Genomic DNA, 18,924 nt, shown 5'->3' on the forward strand with positions numbered 1-18,924 from the left:
CGATGGTAAGGAGTGCAAAATGATATCTATTGCAAGCTCCTCAGGGAAGTTCACATTAAGCTTCAGCAAACGATCCACATACCTTTGCATTTTCTGCATGTGGCTGGTGATGGATTCACCGTCCTTCATCATGGCTATTATCATGGAGCAGATGATCTCATACCTCTCTTTTCGTGCACTTTGATGGTATATTTCCATCAAATCTTGGTGCATTTCATAAGGGTAGAAATCTTCATAAGACTTTTGGAGTTCAACTGTCATTGTGGCCAACATGATGCAAGCCACCTTGGTCGCATCTCTTTCATGAGTATGAAAGTCAGCGATCTCCTGGGGAGTTGCAGTGGACTCATCAATTTCCTTAAGCTCCTTGTCAAGGACATATTCTTTGTCCTCGTAGTGGGTTATCATCCTGATGTTTCTGATCCACTCATTGAAGTTGGATCCATCAAAGGTAACTTTCCCACACAAGCTCATAAGAGTAAAGGAGCCATTAGGATTCGAGCCAAAAGCAACATTGTTTGAAGACATCTGAAAGAAGAGAACAAGTTTAGTATAGATCTATGAGAGTCCTTAATAAAACACCCAAATGTCATATTAAGGCTAGGATCCAATCACAATATAACATAGCTTAGAAGAGGTATGCCGTAGTCTAAGCTATACCATATTTGAAAAGTAAGTGAATGACGATTCACCAATTTCCACCACGAAAACCGAAACATTTAAGTATAAGGTTTTGTTTGACTCCTAGAAATTCCTAGATTCTTTGAGATTCAATGAGCTTTTCAAAGGCATGTTTCAATCTCGAGTGTGCCCTCCAAGTTTTGTGACTGGGATACCGAGGATCACAAAACGAGGTGTGAAGTAACCATGCAAATCACTTGGTACCCTTAAAGTTTATCACTCAATCGATGTGCCGGTAAACCACACACACTCCACCGATACTATAATAAACCTTAAGTCACCCTTTACCTACCTTGTTAAGTCCAAGTTAGTGTGCCAGTTAACCACACACGCTCCACCAACGACTTAGACAAAGTGTAAAGTGTAATTTCATGGATTAGCACCTTATTCACATTTTCCTAAAGTAACTAAGATTGGGAATTTAATAAAACATTTAGTTACTTTATTATATTCATCATACTTTGAATGAGAATTTATAAGTCCTTGTCTTACCCGTTCGGCTAACGACCCACCACCAGTCAAGCAAGCGGTGGGTGAGAGTAGACACCCATTAAGTCACCATTTTATAGGCAACAACCTTATACCCACCTTATAGACCGGCTTCGTGAATGAGGCGTACTAGCGGTAAGACGACTTTGTTCTTATACACACACATATATATATATATATATATATATATATATATATATATATATATATATATATATATATATATATAATTATTAAATCATCATAATATAAGTATAAGGGTTGAATTTTAACTTTTAAAATTCTAGGGGTTGGAACTAAAGTTTTAACTTAACTTTACTTGTTCCAAAACTTGAGGGTAAGTTTTGTAACTTTCAAAACTTTTCATTTCTTGTAACTTATGAGTTTAATAGAGTAATAAAATGAAGACTCTTCATTTTTCTAACTCTTGTGTTTTTTTTAATGGTTTTAATTCAAGTATTACTCTTGGTTTTCCATAACTTGAGGACAAGTTATGGACTCCATTAAAACACATTATGATCAAGAATTAATCTACCACATAGGTTACAAATAATTCCTATGATCATCTAAAACATCATAAGAACAAGAACATAAATATGAATTCATTCATAAATCAAAAATTACACTTAAAACTTTGTAATTTTGATAACTAGTTGTTGTAAATGAATTATCAAAGACATTACACCATCTAAAACAAGTTTTCAAGTACCAAAAAGTTTAGGGTAATGTTTCTAATTCATTTCCAGCAACTAAAGTCGAAATTCTGCAACCTGTCGACCCTACTCGCCGAGTGCATGAACTTACTCGCCGAGTTGGTTGAAGATACACGTGAAATCGACAATTCCCCCTTATGGACTCGACGAGTCCATTCGTAGACAGCAAGATTTTCGACTTTTTTTCCAACTTTTAAGCACAAATAAAAAGCAAACAAGCCTAGGCTCTGATACCACTGATGGGTTTTGAGCATTCTAACACTTCCTAAGTGTACATGCAACCCTAATAACCTTGGATCTATGTTTGTCTAATTATCATGCAAAGTTGAATTCCAAGGCTATATTCCTATCTAGCATACATGGGGAACAATTTTAACTTGAATGATAGATAGAATAACTTACCTTGTTGTTGCTTGTGTTCCTTGAAACCTTGTGAGCCTAGCACCCCAAGTGTGATGCCTCAAATGCTTCACACAACACCAAATGCTCTTGGAAAAACTTATGAGAGAACACACACTTCTTGAAATCGGCCAAGCCCTCTTGTTTCCTTAGTGTATCCGATTTTGGTGGAGAATATGATTCTTATATAGTGTTGACACATCTAGGGTTACACCATGTAAACCCTAATGTGTCATGACTCTTCATTTCCATGACCCATGGGTTTGTAACTCCGATGGAGCATCCATGGAGCATCCTATGGGTAGAACCCAACTTGATAATCCATGGAGCCTCTTAGCCCACTATACAAGATATGGATGATTTACATAATCAATCCATATATTTAATTAGTTCTCTTTTGACCACTTAATTAATTCTAAATTAATTATTGATCAAACTAATCAAATAATATTATTAATATATTAGAACTTATAATATATTAATAATCTCCAAGTGTTATTTCTCTCATTTAGTCTATCCAATTGCATGGTGCCATGCAACCCAAATGGACCATGCCGGGTTGGGTCAAGTACATACCAGAAATAGTTATGGACTTAGACACCTTATCCAACACTTTGGTATTTGATTTTGACTTTGGAACAACTTTGTGTTTCTTGGAAATGTATTTTGAGTTCTTAGGAAATAGGCAAAATGCAAATGTCTTTTCATCTATCTAGTAGTCATATTTAATGACTTGAGGGTTCGGAATGGCTTTCTTCGGACCTGGTTTTTCCAAAGTGGTAGGAACAACTGCGGACATCGGAGCTATTGGTGTATCAATGTGACTTTCCATACAAAATTTTGCTTTGAATATTTTGAAACGTTTGTTTTTGTCTACAAATTTTGATTTGCTTGATGACACATTTGTTTTAGAAAATTTGGGTTTAAAAATTGTGCCATCAGATTTAGCGATGAAAGCAGATGAAACAGTCCGAGCAGAGGTGTTTTGGATGGACATGGTATTCACACAAGATTTGGGTTGATTGGTACTGACCATTTTGGTTCTACGGGATTGAGAGTTAGAAGGCCTCATTAGGATCTTAGTAGGTGTGAAGGCGTTTTGACTATGGGTTGATGAATGAGAATTCCAAGATACACTATTTTTGGAGTTCTCAAGGAATTTTGAAATTTGTCTAGTCTTAACTTCCTTTTTGTGAGCATTTACAGCTTCTACCTTGGGGTCTAATATATCCTTCCTATTCAACATTCGCTTTCTTTTGGTTTGAGGCGAGGATCACGAAGACTCTCCTTCTGAAGGATTGTTGAACATAGGCTTAATAGGAACCAAACATGATTTGAAAATTACCTGTGGTTTAGAATCACATGAAATTGTCTCATCAACTTCACTATGTAGGGATGCTAAGACACACTCTAATGGTTTAGACGAAGCTGATTCTGGAAAGACTTCTTTAATTATGCAGTTGTTAAGAGGGCTTGGGTTTGTATTTTGAACAACAAATTCTTGAGTGTTAGAGGTCTGATTCAGGTCTAGGTTTATCAGAGGCGGAAATTGCATGGAATCGAGACTCTTAACAACTATGGGTTGAAACTCAGTAATTAGGGACATAAAGTGGTATGTTGTCTAAGGAAGGGGTGACAAGGGAGAAACAAGGGTGTCTGAATGTTGAATGTTTGGAACCTCTCCCATAAATGTCAAAATTTGCAATTCCTTCAAGGGACGAGAAATTGATTTTGGAAACTCGCTTCCGAGATCAGGAGCTTTTGGCCACGGATGATGAAATTTATGAGTCATTTGTAGATTTGATTCAAGTATGTCAATAGAATTATGCATAGCATCTATCTTAGCATTGAGACATTTGTTATTAGTAATCAAGATATTTCTTTCAGAATTAGTGATTTCACATTTGTCTTTTAAAAATATACATTCATCTTTTGACATTATAATCTCATGCTCTAAAAACTCGATTTTCAACTTTTTATCCTCAAAACGTAACCTAAGACGATTTAATTCATATTCCTTCTTCTCACTGGCTTCTATGGCAGACTCATAGGCTTTATAGATGGTGCTCATATATGTTTAGATCTCGGTTATGTAAGGTTCACAAAGAGACAAATCAAAGTTATTATCAGTATCATAGATTTTACCTGTCGAACGATGCTTTGACTAGGTGGATCGTTGGTGGCCATGTAGTAGTAGTGTGGTTCAGTAACATCGTCTTCATCTTCAGACCCATATGACCAATATCCTTCATCACATTCAACAGTTTGTTTCGCCATCAAGCATATGTTCCTTCCAGTTACCATGTCATCATCATCTCTGGATGACCAATATCCTCTACATCCCTTGATACAATTGTTACAAAAGCTTTTTCAATTTCTTCCATCCTTTGAGCTCTTCGGGCGTAGTATGCAGAGTCCTTGATCTTTGGCTTTTCCGAAGCTTTAGCCAAGCAATCTTTTGCAAAGTGTTTTGCTTGTCCACACTTGTGAAACATAATTTTTGGCTTGTCTGATTTTGGATTCAGAGGTGTTTCCGAAGTAGAGGTTGGTTTTGAGATGTTTGGTTTGTATGAGGAAGGATTTTCTAAAGGTGGTTGTGATTCCTGAGGAGAGTCGGGTTGAGGATTATTTTAGTGAGGAGCATGGAATTGATTTTGGTATGTTTATAAGATGTATTAAAAGGACATTTGTATTTCATGGAGAGTAGAGCAAATTCTTGTTGGAAAAGGAGTTCAAAATCAATAGCTTTGGAGTCATCAACATGATAGTTTTGTCTGGGTGAAACGGGTAAGGAAGATTGAACATCGAAAGAGTGAGAGAATTGTGGGTTAGGTTTCCTCCTTCGACTATGATAGTCGGGGGTTGTTGACTCTTCACCGTAGGGTGTGGGTCCCGTATCAGGGAGGTTTGCGCCGGGTACTGATGGTAGAGGAGCACAAATCTCGGTTCTCCATCCATCCCGGGGCGACAAAGATGTATAGGGATCTTCGTATCGATTATTGGTGGCCCTGTATGAAGAAGGACATAGCTTGGTTCGTGGAAAGGTGTTTGACCTGCAGGAAGGTCAAGGCTAAGCACCTGAGACCTCACAGCAAGGTCCAGCCATTGGATATCCCGCTATGGAAGTGGGTGGATATTACTATGGACTTCATTATGAAGCTTCCCATGACCGTGCAAGGGGTGGATTTGATCTGGGTCATCGTTGATCGATTGACCAAGAGCGGCCATTTTATTCCGATTCAGGAGAGTATTTCGGCCGAAAAGTTGCCCAACATCTACATCCGGGAGGTGGTGGCACGGCACAGGGTTCCATTTTTGGTGATTTTAGACAGGGACGTGTGGTTCACTTCCAGGTTTTGGAAGAGGTTTCAGGACGAGTTGGGTACTCGAATGCATTTTAGCACCGCCTTTCACCCACAGATGGATGGTCAGCGCGAGCGGACCATCCAGATTCTGGAGGATATGTTGTAGGCGTGCGTTTTAGACTTCGGAGGTAGTTGGGATACTAACCTTCCGGTTGAGTTCTCCTATAAAAAAATAGCTATCAACCGTCCTCCCTTCAAAATGTTGTATGCGAGGAAGTGCAAGACCCCGATATGCTGGGGAGAGGTTGGGCAAAGGGTCATGGGGAGTACCAAAGTGGTACTCAAGACTACGGAGAAGATCCAATAGGTTCGAAGTAGGCTTCAGACTGCTCAGAGTCAGCAGAAAAGCTATGCCAACAAGCAACGGTCGGACCTGGAGTTCTAGGTCAGGGATATGGTACTCCAGAAGGTGTCTCCATGGAAGGGCGCCATTCGATTCGGGAAACGGGGCAAGTTGGGCCCCATGTATATTGGACCCTTCTGTTGGGTTTTGGTATACTACAACATCCTATGGTGCACATACAAACCTAAATACCTTGGATCTATGTTTTCACTAATTATACATGTAAATGGTTTCCAAGGTATTAATCTTACAACTAGCATACATTTAACATAAAAATATAATATAATAGTTAACATGACATACCTTTTGATGGAGCTTGAATTCTTGGTGTATTTGGCCTTAAAGAGCTTAGCCCCAATAGTGTGGAAGCCTCAAATGGAATCACAATACACCATAGATAAAGGATGAACTTGAAAGAGAATTCCATGCACACAAAAGACACCATCAACTCTAAAAAGATACAAGTGGCGATTTTAGCCAATGAAGTATCTATTTATATGTGGGATTTCTAGGGTCATGGATATAACCCAAATCCATACCCATGGGTTTAATGATCCATGGTTCATGTGGCCCAACGCTTTATGTATCCATACATAAATTTGGCTCAACATAGATCATAAGCCCAACACATATTAATATAATTAATTATCATAATTAATCCCTATAGATTTAATTAGTCTCTTTTGACCAGTAAATTAATTCCAAATTAATTCTTGATCAATACTAATTAAAACATATGATTTCATATTAATAGATTATAACTTATAATATATTAATAAACCATAAATAACCTTCTCTCGAAAGTCCATCCTAACAAATTGTCCTAATGATATGCAACCAAAATGGACCATGCTACTCTCGGGTCGAATACCTGCCAATAATAGTTATGGGCTTAGACACCTAATCCAACAGTCTCCCACTTGGATAAGTCTAAAACTATTATTACGTATGACTCCAAGATCCCGACTAGCAATCGTAGCTCTTAAAGCCACTGTCAAACTCTGAACAAATTAAATGACATGTCCATTAGATAAGGGATCATATATTCCTCAATTCTAGATATCATATGGACTGAGACATGGATTATAATCATTCTCTCTGTCCATTTGTTGTTTCTTGATTTCTGATTTATGACGACTGACTGTTTGAACAAATCAAATCAGTCCAGGCTAGGCCGAGCACTTACGTTTGTCATCACCAAATCATCGAGGGGCCCACATATATCGCGTTTATCCTTCCAAGGGTAAAAGGAATGGATAAACTTCAACTCATATGCTTGTTCTACTAGTTTTTGAATCATAAACAAAAGCACGTTATATAACATCGAGTTACCAAATGCGTTTACGTGCAATCAATGTATAACCAACTCATAGGCAACAAGTCATATCTCTAGGTTTGAAGAATATAAGATATTATCGTCTCATGATCACTCATGATAAAATCCATGAGGTGATTCGAATGAGCGTGGGATGAATCCAATACTCGAATCCCTATTCCAGGAGTACTCATGAATGTTGTAGTAACTCTTACTATGTCCACTACCTTGGACATCTACAAACCCGATTCATGACAGTCTTACCATAATACCTACTTCCGACGTATTATTGATTGTAGATGGTTTGAATAACTTAGTCATTCAGAAAGAATAACCTAGTTATTCTGGAAGTCAAAACATGCAAAGTGAAACACAAGAATAATACTAATCATCTATGGTCCCAAGCACCTTTGAGAGTAAATAAAACACATTTTATTTAAACACCATATTGATTACTCATTATTCATTGTATAATGTTTCAAATAATCAACTTTATACTTGAATTAAAACAATAGTTGTCCTATGCTCCAAGCATGTAAACTATGTTTTCTAAACACTAGTCATGACATAGACTAAGTATGCACACTATGTTTATCTATGATCTTTACTTTGTGAAATGGATCAATTGAACATGATTCCAATAATGCTCATTTCACAATCCCAAATCTTTATCGTAAATATAAGAATTCCAAATTCCTACCATTTAACAAAATTTGTTAGATTGTAAACTTATATGCATTGATCCTCTCATAATGACTACGCACAAAGTCATAAAGACTTGTCAACAGACATTACAGAGTATTCCAATGGATTTCAATTCCATGGAAATGAAGTCTCAAATTCAAAGTACATTACTTTGGAAATCCTTCTTGCATTAAGCTTTCTAATCTTACACATATTTGAAAGAAAAACTTCCACCTATAGAAACCTTTCCAGATTCCCATTTTTACTATCACTTCTGAACAAGAGTTACCTATTTTCAGAATATGTCAATATGGTCCTTCAAAAATTAACACTTACACTTCTGACTGTCCATGAGCAACCAATCTTTCGTAAACCTTAGATTGTCCTCGACAATTGTTTAATCATTTTAGTCATATCCAATTCTAGACTTTCCCCTCTTAATGCCCTGAGCATTTGGAAAATTTAGAAAGGATGAATATTACAGCACATGCAATCGATCCTATATCTAAAGAATATGTGACACGATTCATGATGTCTCACATAAAGACATGATACTAGACCAATCTTTTGATACAATATTTTTTTATTTGCCATGTTTTCAAAATTTGACTATGAAGAGGGATGCCGTAATCATAATCGAATTTTGAAAACTATATATATATATATATATATATATATATATATATATATATATATATATATATATATATATATATATATATATAGAATTTCCTTAAGTCGAACCATTCCAACATAAAAGTCATATATATACTTGACTAAACATTCTTAAAATCTCACTATCGAAGATGATTTGAAATGAAATATAATTTTCTCTCCCTTAATTATAGCAAAACAACTTTTCAATCCCTGCAACTTCACGAATTGAAACTTTTTCTTTCTATAATTAACACTTATCATAATAATCATGCTCCCACTAACATGATAATTATTAGCATAACACTTATGCTCCTACTAGCTTTGACATGTACTCAGAAAACAACCAGTCTTCTAGAAATCAATACTTTATTGACTCTCTTACCAAAGTTCAGATTTCTGATACTAGATGCTTTGATAAAACTTTATCACAATCATATACCTTTCCTTAGATAGCTCACATGTGTATCTAAGCAATTTTAGAACTATGAAAAGGGATGTCGTAATCATAGTCTCAATTTTTTAGACCTTTTCCATTTGTCACAAGTCTATGTTAGTGTGCCGGTTACCCACACACGCTCCACTAACGACTTTGAGAATGCAAATGTCACAATTGCTATCTACTAGAAATCTACTTAGTGAAAGTGTTTCCTCACTATCATATTCATGAATCAGAGAGAAACCTTATGACACTTAGATTTATGGTTTATGAGTTCCTATCCATATGAATTTTGTCAAAACCATAATCAGAAGACAAGTTTAGTGACACTTCCAAATTCATATGGATTGAACTTGTGCAGTCTTAACTTCTTCCTGCTAGTAGCTCAAGGGCCTGCCATTGCTTCCAAGTAGTTATGCAATCATTTGAGAACTTTCAGAACTCCTATGCAAAGCAAACTTTAACTAGAATGGGCATAGAAATGTCAACACGATAGGTTATAAACCTCAAGTCGTGTGCTAGTGAAGAACTATAGGTTTTATCCTTGATTAGTTGTTGAAACTTTCAAGAGCTTTAAGAATCCCGCTGTCCTCTAGACATATAAGACTCTCTTGTCAAGAACCATTGCTTGACAAAACAAATATTCAATGGGAAGTGTGGATTCTTATCAAGACTAACACTTCATGCAATTGGCCTAAGTTGATCTCTGTTTTATCCAAAACAGCACAACGCAATTTCAAATGCACAAGAGTAAAAAACATTTTACTCTTACATTTGACTACTGTTAATAAACCTTTTTTAAGATGTGCCACTCAAGTTACAATCTTGGAGTATGACTCTAAGACTTTGTTTTTGGAACGAAGTATAACTCATCTTCTTAATCTAACCATTCCAACAATTCATGTCTCCTCTTCTCAGCCATAACAATGCACTAAGATGTCTTTAGATGATTAATTATGATATGGTATCTTAATCATTAAGATGATCATAAAACATGATACTAAAGTACTCTCCTATATTTTCAGATTTGAGAAACTTTTATCTTTCTGTGTAATTTGATTCTTCTCATTCGTTCTGCCATACATCGAATCTTTTCCAATGTTTCATAATTATACTTAAACTTGTAAGTATAACCATATTTACTAAACTTTAGTAAATCATGACGAATAGTCTTATCGATCTTTGTGGTGGACTTGACCAGTGCACACGAATGTGTACTCAATCCCTTAGTCCTTTCACTTGACTTAATTTTTCCAAAGATGAAAATTCCCATTCATCATACAACTTGTATGATTCCAAGTTTCGGTCCAATTGAAACTTGGGTGATGAGAATATTTCCTTATTTGGTAAATTATGACACTATCACATCCGAAAGAATCAAATCCATTTTCCAATATTGCTATCAATGGAATCATATAAACAACCATTTTTCACAAATGCCACTGTAAGGATATTTGAAATAAAATAAAACCTTATCTTTTATTTAAAACTTCCGGAAAAACTTATCCTTACAATGCAAATTCATATGAAAAATTTGTTGTTATCTATTCCTAAGAAATATATCATAACTCTTAAGCAACAACTCATAATTTTGTTCACCGAACCATGCGATCGAAATCCATCTTTGCGATCAGAATCAACATATACTTCCTTTAAGCTTCTTCTCTTCGATTCTACAAAAAATCAAAATGTGATCTAGTCACATCATGTATAAGAATCTCAAATAGGGACTTAATAGAGTTAGATAGTGCACTTTACCAGAAGTAGAGTCAAATTCTTTGACTTTACCAACCTTATGATTGTTCAGGTAAATTAGGAAGGTTTGCAACCAATGCCCCATCCTTTGGCAATAGAAGGTTTGGGAAGTTGATCTTCTAATCAAATTTGATTTACTAGTCCTCAAATCATTTCTGATTCAGGATCACCAAGCAAATAGGTAAGATCATTAAGGGTCAAGTCATGGTCTGTCACATAGTAATCCTAAAAGAACTCACTATGTGACTTAGAAAGTGATTGAACATCCAACTTTCTCAAGACTTTCACACCCAACTCTCCCGGCTTGTCAATATGTGACTTCATCTCCAAGATGTGATCACACATAGACCTTGCTTGCCAATAGGGCTTGAGTGACCTTGAACTTGTGGGTTAGGGAGAATAATTGGAGGGGGTGGAGGAAGTGAAATTCCAAGAGATTTAGGTAGATCATAGATGTCTAAACTAGACATCTAAAATGGGAGATATTTAAGTTAGTTGATTTTTAAGTCCTTAATATAACACCTAATATGAAATATTAAGGCTAGGACCCAACACAATATTTTATAACTTTGAAGAGGGGTGCCGTAATCCAAGCTATAAGATATTTGAAGGTAGGCGAATGACGATTCACCAATTTCCACCATGAAAAACGAAATAATTTATTACGTTTTAATTGGATCTGAAACTCATAAATCTTTTGAGATTCATTAAACTTTTCAATGGCATGTTTCAATCCCGAGTGTCCCCTCTCAAATTTTGTGACTGGGATGCCGAGGATCACAAAACAAGGTGTGAATAACCATGCAAACTCACTTGGTACCCTTAATATTATCACCTAATCGATGTTCCAGTTACCCACACGCGCTCCACCGATCTATGATAAATATTAAGACACCCATTGTTATCCTTACTAGTCCAAGTTAGTGTGTCGGTTACCCACACACGCTCCACCAACGACTTGGTAAGGTATACAATGTGAATTTCATGGGTTAGCACCAAATTCACATTTTCCTAAGTAACTAAGATTGGGAATTTAATAAGTGTTTAGTTACTTCGTATTTATCATTATACTTTTAATGAAGGGAGAATTATAGTCCTTGTCCTACCCGTTCGGCTAATGACCGTCCACCAGTCAAGGAAGCGGTGGGTGAGAGTGGACACTCATTAAACTGTCATTTTATAGGCAGTAACCTTATACCCCCTTATAGACCGGCTTCGTGAATGAGGCCTACTAACGGTAAGACAGACTTTTACTCTTATACATATATATAATTATTAACCTTTAATATTATAATAGTATAAGGGTGTATTTTACACATTTAAAATACTTGGTGGTTTAATCTAATAATTAAACTATACTCTTAGCTTAATTAAACTTAAACCATGCCATCATGGAACTATTAGCTCTTTTAATTAAACACTTTAATTAATTTAATGAAGTCCATAAAGTTTTAATTTTAACTTTTAAAATTCTTGGGCTTGGAATTAAAGTGTATATGGGTTTTGACTTTACAAATTCGAAAACTTGAGGACAAGTTTTGAACAATTCAAAAAACTTATGGTTTCCATAACTTATGGGTTTTAAACTGGTTTAATGGAAAAAACCCATCAAGTTCCATAACTTGTAGACAAGTTATGGAAGACTTTAAAAGCATTAAAAAATGTGACTCTTCATTTTTTCATAACTTATGGAAATTTTATGAGTTTTAAAATTCATAAATGTGACTTTCATGTAACTTGAGGACAAGTTACAAAAACACATATTATGAACAACTTCAAGATTAATTTGGATTGAAAATAACTATCTCATAATTTTTCCTGTTAATCTAAACAAACTCATAAACATGAACATTCACAATCAACATTTTTCAAGCATCATATAAACATGTATAAAACTTGAAACTTTGATTATTATCCTTTATTTGGATGAGAATAAACATTACCATAGTATAAAAAAAACAAATTTTATGAACAAAAACACTTTGCGGTAATGATTCTAATCCAAAACAGGCCAAAAAATCGAAGATAAGCTGTCAGGGGGTCTAACTCGTCGAGTGCATGAACCAACTCGACGAGTTGGATGAATTTTTTCATGGACTCTTCGAGTCCATCAATGGACTCGTCAAGTCTACTGTCCCGACAGCAAAAAAAATTCGATTTTTTTTTCAGTTTTTTCCAGCAACTTGCATCAAGTATAATCGAAAACAACCCATGGCTTTGATACCACTGTTGGGTTTTGGTATACTAAAACATCCTATGGTGCACATACAACCCTAAATACCTTGGATCTATGTTTTCACTAATTATACATGCAAATGGTTTCCAAGGTATTAATCTTACAACTAGCATGCATTTAACATAAAAATATAATATACTAGTTAGCATGACATACCTTTTGATGGATCTTGAATTCTTGGTGTATTTGGCCTTAAAGAGCTTAGCCCCAATAGTGTGGAAGCCTCAAATGGAATCACAACACACCATGGACAAAGGATGAACTTGAGAGAGAATTCCATGCACACAAAAGACACCATGAACTCTAAAAAGATACAAGTGGCGATTTTGGGCACTGAATTATCTATTTATATGTGGGATTTCTAGGGTCATTGATATAACCCAAATCCATACCCATGGGTTTTATGATCCATGGTTCATGTGGCTCAACTCTTTATGTATCCATACATAAATTTGGTCCAACATGGATCATAAGCCTAACACATATAAATATATCTAATTATCATAATTAATCCTCGTAAATTTAATTAGTCTCTTTTGACCACTAAATTAATTCCAAATTAATTCTTGATCAATACTAATTAAAACATATGATTTCATATTAATATATTATAACTTATAATATATTAATAAACCATAAATAACCTTCTCTCAAAAGTCCATCCTAACAAATTGTTCTGATGATATGCAACCCAAATGGACTATGCTACTCTCGGGTCGAATACATACCAATAATAGTTATGGGCTTAGACACCTAATCCAACACCTTCAGGGTTATAGCCCGGGTGGGCAAGGTGGCTTATAAGCTAGATCTACCAGCCGAACTCAGTCAAATTCACAGGACCTTTCACGTCTCCCAGTTAAGAAAATGTTTGGTGGACGATTCAGCAGTGGTGCCTTTAGAGGATATTCAGGTTGACGACAGCTTGAACTTCATCGAGCGGCCAGTGGTAGTCCTTGATCAAAGTCAATGGATATGAGGAACAAGAGGGTGGAAGTGGTAAATGTGCAGTGGTAGCACCGCAAGGGCTCGGAATGAACCTGGGAGTCGGAGCACGAGATGAGGGAGCATTACCCAGAGCTTTTTCAGGATCAAGGAACAGACTTCAAGGATGAAGTCTAGAATAAGTAGGGGAGATTTGTAACTCTTGTTTTCTAGTATGCATTTAAATTAAGCATTTATGTATTTTCTCTGGAACTCGATGAGTTAGTGGCCCAACTCGTCGAGTAGGGACGTGATTCGCGGGCATTTTAAGTGACCTACTCGACGAGTCGGGAGACTGACTCGGCGAGTAGGTGTTGTTTGAGGGAAACCCTAAATCTAATTTTGCACCCTATTTAAACAACTTAACTTAGCCTCCCTCATCCCTATCTCTCCCAAGAAGCTGTATATCGAAACCCTAACCACTTTTGTGTGATCTAAGGCTATTTTGGTGCTTTTGGGTGGTTTGTGAAGCTTGAAAAGGAAGGAAGAAGCTTGGGAATTCAAGTTGGGGCTTGTAGATCTAGAGATCTTATTCCATCTTTAGCTCAAACAAGGTAAATGCCCCCTGTTTTGGTCTTCCATTTGGTTGTTCATCTTTAGGGCTTAGATTTTTGGGTGCATTTAAGGTTTCCCAAGCCATTTTTGGATTTGTGAAGTGATTCTTGGGGTTCTACTTTCAGATCTGAGTTATTGGAGGGGTCTCATGGCATAAAGGTGACAACTTTATAGCCATGAGAGCCCCATGCACATTATAGACCACCTTTTATGGATTTTTGAGCCAGAAACCCCATGCATGTGCACCAATTTTGGAACTTTACGTATAAAATGGACATTAGGAGGCCAGATCTATGGTTTTGATGTGTTAAGACCCATTTAAATCGGCTATACAGTAACAGTCAAGTAGGGACTCGACGAGCTGTTCTTGGAACTCGGTGAGTCAGTGTATACTAACCACCATATCATGTCTAGGGATGGACCAGTTGTTTTGAAAGGAAGTCCCATAGATGCTTTGACATGAAAAGGGACTTGGGAATCATGGTGTTCTGTGAGTGTACGAACAGACTCGGTGAGTCCAAGGCAATCTCCCAAATGTTAAAGATGGACTTCATGAGTTGTTCATACAACTCGGTGAGTCATAGACTGGACATGTTTTTATGAGGGAGATGAACTCGCCGAGTTGAAGGAAGAACTCGAGGAGTTGCATGAAGATGGTCCTGATGGTTTGAATGAAGGAGAAATCGACGACTTCTTGTTAGACTCGATGAGTGGAGTCGGGGTTGGATCGGGTTAGTGGAGCATGGACTCGACGAGTTGGTAAACCAACTCGGCGAGTCAGGTCAACTAGGTGTTGACTTTAACTGGTTATGGTTTTAACCCGAGCTAGGGTTATATGTTCTGTTTGATGACTTGAGGATGGTCGTATAGGGATTCAGGAGTCGAGGAGAGTCGATCTTCACGTAGAGGACGGTTTAGACACTACACGACATCGAGGTGAGTTACCTTCCAGTAAGGGATGGGTCTAAGGCTATAATACCGACCCACCAACAGGGGTATCTAGGAGATAATTGTCTTTGTGATAACTATCTTGGTTGGGTTATGTCATTTTGTCATGAGATATGCCTGCGTGATATGATATATGTGTCAGTGGTAGTGACAGGGAGTAGTCTTTCCCTGGCATAGGTCGTTAGGACCAAGGGTAGGTCCGTACCCCGATATGCCTGAATGTATGTTTATATCTTGTTACTGTATGCTAGTGGTAGGGGTGAAATAATCCCCAGTTACCAGTTGGAAGATATCGATGGCAGTTACCGGTTGAAAGATAACGATAGCAAATACCGATGGCGGTTACCGGTTGAAAGATACCAATGATAGTTACCGGTTGAAAGATATTGATGGCAGTTACCTGTTGAAAGATACCGATGATATTATATGGTATGCAGTATGATGGGGGAACTCACTAAGCTCTGTGCTTATAATTTTTGGTTTTGGTTTCAGGTACCTCTTCGTCGAAGGGAAAGGAGCCGACGGTGTAGCAGCGCATCACACACACACATGGTTTCCGCTTGGTTTTTTGGGATTGTACACTGATTTTTCATTACTTTTGATGCTACGGTTTTGAGACATGACACTACTGTTTTATGTAGTGGAACAATTTTAGCAATGTCTGGATAAGTTATTTTATAAACTACTTAATTGAAAATGGAATTTTACCCTTGATTTTTGGGATGTTACACCTCGCATCCGCGACCATATCTGCTTAGTACGCTCATTGGTACGTCCCGCGTACTCGACCTCGCACTACGTACACCCTGCATACTAGGGTTTTCCTTAAACCTTAAATTCATCCGAAGGCCATAACGTTTTAATTAAAAGTTCAATTTCGACAATCCTTATATCCATGAAAAGGTAACGAGAAGCTCTACGCTTTTATCAACACATACCTGGCATAAAATTTCCCAAACAAAAATCCAATTTTCATAAAAGCTAGAGCTGACACTTGACCAAAACACCCCCTTGGCTCCAAAACACAAATCGAACACCCAGAACATCTAAAGTACGTCACCCACACCTAAATGGGGAACGATTTGGGACAGGGCGTTACATTTACTAAACTCCCTAAGAGAATCTTACAAGTAGTAAAGTATAGTTTTTATTGTGTATATGTATATTTTTTTTAGAAAAAAATAAGTGCATATGCACATGCGTATTTAAAAAAAAAAAAAAAACACTTTTAATGCCTCTATATATAGGCATAAGAGTAAGCATATAGATATACATATAAATATGAATAATATATGCATATACATATGTATATGGATATACATATACATATGAATGTGCATATGCATATACATATGAATATGCATAGACATATACATAAGAATAAATATATGCACATGCATATAAATAAATATATGAATCTGTGTAGCATCTCGAAATCTAGATGTTTAGAATGTGTGAAAGAAAATGAAATAAGTTAGAAATTGACAAATAGCAATAAAGGGCAAAATGGTCAAAGATGGTAAATTAATTGTTTTACATAACCAAAAATGATATAATAGTAAATATTTCACCATTGTACGAGTTATATGAGTTTTATATGATTATGGTGTAATGGATTAAGTTCAAGTAAAAAAGTGGAAACGAATATGAAATTTGTAATTATATGTAAAAGTGATAAAATGCCAAATTTGAGACCATAAAAGTCAACCCTAGAGGAATGGAAAGAAATAAAGGTACAAAGGTAACTTATATTGGACTTTAAAATGAAGCAATAGAAAAAAGAATTAGCTTAGAAGGAGTCCATATGAAAAAACTACTTGGTTGCAAAGTTGGACAAAAATTAATGAAAAGCTGATTTGGGAATTTGACAGTTGCAACATGTCAACTTTGGAGCTTAATAAGTCGATAATCATAGCTAAATATAAAAAATTATAAATCAAAGTTGTAGACGTATTTAGACGAAATAAATAATATGGAACTTGTAGTGCTCCTAACAAGGTTTCCAACGATATAAATTTTGCCCAATTTGGAGTTCGTATCGTCCAGTTATGAGGCCGAATAGATAGGGAAAAATAATAAAATTTTACTGAGAAATTATCCTAAGACAAGGAAGTAAGGGTATATGGCCATTTTTTGCGTCAGCAAGACAAGTGAGAAATCTATAAACTTAGCAAATGAAAATGAACAAATGCAAATCCACTTGAGACATGAGTAAATTTTTCTCTTACAAGTCGAAGATCTTGTAAACGCAAAAGGTATATTGTTTGGATTAGAGAGATTGAAAATGTAACACCCAAAGTTTGGAAGGCCAAGAAAAGAAAAAAAAACCTTAATTTTAAGGGAGACTCAACGAGTCCAAGGATGAACTCGGCAAGTCCAAGTGGGATCCGGGTCGAGGAGTAAGTGACCGACTCGGCGAGTCGACCAAGGGGACTCGACGAGTCTGGTCTGTGCGAGGAAAACCCTAAAATCGGGACTTGGAGCCTATTTAAACGTCTCATTCTCTCCCCTAGGGTTCCTTTACTGCCTCTTTCACCCATAACACCAAACTCTATTCGCCTTATTCATTGATTGACCCAATTGGTGCCTTGAAGAGTGCATTAAGCTTGGAGAAGGAAGAAGGATCTTGGAGGTGCAAGAAGGGGCTATAGATCCGGGATTGGGAAGATATTTTTGAGCATTTGGAGGTAATAAACTAGTTCTTGGACTCCTTTGCACCTAGATCTATGTGTGTGTTTTGGGCATTCTTGGCATGATAGTAACCATTCGGGCTAGGGGTTCAGATCTGAGGTTGCTACCTCAGATCCAAGCTTATTTTGGTCTAGAATCCCATAAAGTATCAGCTCTTGGTATATTGGTGAAGCATGGTTGTCATAAACCCTAGTTTATGGTGTATTTTGCCTAGATCTCCTTCTCTACACGTAAAGTTTGCAACTTTACGTGAGGAATAGGCTTGGGAAGGGTAGATCTACAGTTTGGAGTCCATGCATGACTCAAAAGTCCTCTGCATGTAAGGAGATCTGAATAGACTCGGCGAGTCCATTGAGTGGACTCAGCAAGTAGCATGAAGAGCAGGAGCAACTCAACGAGTGGGATGAACAGCTCATCGAGTCAGATGAAGATTGCCTTGTACTCGACGAGTCTGTTCTTGGACTCGGCGAGTCAGGTTGTGAAACCCCAAACCCTTCGAGTTGAGACTCGAATCAGTGAGTCGGGTGGAGACTCGGTGAGTTGGACAGGTCAGGACTCAGAAATCGGTAGACTCAGTGAGTCATGGACTGACTCGGCGAGTCGAGATGCGAATGGAAGGAATCTGAACATTTGAACCCGTCGAGTCAGTAGGGTTACTTGGCGAGTAGGGTTG

This window comes from Lactuca saligna, chromosome 5 (assembly GCF_052625555.1).
Source record: "Lactuca saligna cultivar CGN05327 chromosome 5, ASM5262555v1, whole genome shotgun sequence".
Classification (NCBI taxonomy): Eukaryota; Viridiplantae; Streptophyta; class Magnoliopsida; order Asterales; family Asteraceae; genus Lactuca; species Lactuca saligna.